We start from the raw sequence: 1,843 nt of genomic DNA, 5'->3' as shown, positions 1-1,843 counted from the left end.
CAAAGCACATCAAAAGATGGACATGAAACTAGAACAAGCTTGACACCTAGTCGAGGCTCGACCGGAGACATCTGGGGCTCCACGACAACGCCCCCAAGAGGATGACGACGCAAAGTGTCGCCGCTGCCGTGTCTAAACAAACACACTGGAGTGGTATTTTGGAGACTGATATGGTCCTCAACGTAGTAACTTGGACCAGCAGTTAATTTTTACGATGTACATATGAAACTGAGAATAATGTACTCCCTGCGACCCAAAATAATTGACGTATAAAATTGTATTAAAGGAGGGTCAATTAATTTAGATCGGATGGAGTACTAGAATTCAATAAATACATTCCAGGATAAATTAAGTTCTTATACATATAAAGTGGTTTTCAAATTTTCTGTCCAAATAATCAAAATGAAATCCGTGCTAAAAGTTTTAATAATTTAACTAGGCACCGACTTGGTCGCAAATACAAGTTTTATTTGCTACAAATTGGGTGAAAATCAAGTCAGCCGTGTAAATAGCAGTTCAATTCTTGTCCCCATGGTTCTTTCTAAAAAAGAGATAGATTTATGCATATGCCGCCAAAGATATCGCTGAGTTAAACAAGAGTACTCACCTACGTGCCCAACACCTAGTGCGGATGGATGCCCTGATATAAAAATCTCACTTGTTTCTGTCTGATCTCTTCTCACATGGGAACACCGGCACAACCAAGGTGATTTAATACTAAGGCCAGTGCCACGTATAGACGATGGATAGATACAACCATTCACACAAGAAGACCCACACAAGAGGGAATTGAAAACGATTGACACGAGAAAGGATCGTACTACTAAATGGTTGCACCATTGGTTTAAAGAGTAAGCACAATAAAATAAAATTCAATAATAATGATATTGTACTATTGGAATCTCGTGATTACTGTCAAAGTTATATTCGAGAAATTTAAAACAAGATGAGGAGCCTCCTGGAGTCATGGACAATATATCAAGGAGCCCACCTGAATGAGATACCGGAATTCGTTTCTGATTGCAATCGAGTCCCGCTCAGCAAGGACAAGGATGCACCATTGCAACCTTGGTAATGGGCTATGGGGTATATTGACGTTCAACAATTACTCAGGAGAAAGTACTCACCAGGGCATTTAAGTTTTACTAATAAGATACTAATTGGTTCAACAATTACTTCACTAGTATGTAATTTACACACAGTCTTGCACACACGCACTCTCTACCCCTATGAGCACCTTCGAAAGACTGAGCCGGCATATCATCTTGAAATTTACGAAGTCACTATCCTTAAATTTAAAAAAATTCCTTGTGGAGTAGCACTTTTATTATTTGTACATTATTAATAGCTCTATAAAAAAAGGGTAAAAGAAAAGAGAGAGAGAGAGAGAGAAAAGGAGAGAGGCAGGAGGCAATAAAAGCGGAAGGAGGAGAGGAGAAAAGCAGAGGAGGGAGGGAAGGCCAAATCCCACAACTTTAGAGAGAGAAAGCGGAGGAGGAAGGCGACGACTCCTCTCGTGCAGAGCGGAGCCAGAGAGAGAGAGGGAGAGGGAGCGCGGCCATGTGGAAGCCATGGGCGCGCGCGGCGTGGACGTCGTGACGACACCTGCTTGCTTGCCCTCTCGGCCCTCCCCACCGCCCCCCACGCCCACGCCCATGCCCGCGCCCATGACCCCGCCGCCGCAATGCGCCTCAAAACCCCATCTTTGACCCGGCGGGCTCCGTGAGGGATCCCTGATCCATGGCGGAGGCGCCGCCGCCCAAGCTGCTCTACATTGCCGTCGCCGACGGCGGCGGCCGGCGGGCGTTCCGGTACACCCGCCCCGTCCTGCAGAGCACCCTCC

General features: G+C 45.7%; 1 pseudogene; it reads left to right on the top strand.

The window, feature by feature from the left end:
• Positions 1-1,457: 1,457 nt before the first annotated feature.
• LOC119344066 overlaps positions 1,458-1,843 on the top strand; it is a 5,423-nt pseudogene continuing 5,037 nt past the window's right edge.

The sequence above is a fragment of the Triticum dicoccoides genome, unplaced genomic scaffold (genome assembly GCF_002162155.2).
Source record: "Triticum dicoccoides isolate Atlit2015 ecotype Zavitan unplaced genomic scaffold, WEW_v2.0 scaffold15214, whole genome shotgun sequence".
NCBI lineage: Eukaryota > Viridiplantae > Streptophyta > Magnoliopsida > Poales > Poaceae > Triticum > Triticum dicoccoides.
Note: the sequence above shows the minus strand (reverse complement) of the source record. Positions and strands in the feature narration are given on the sequence as shown.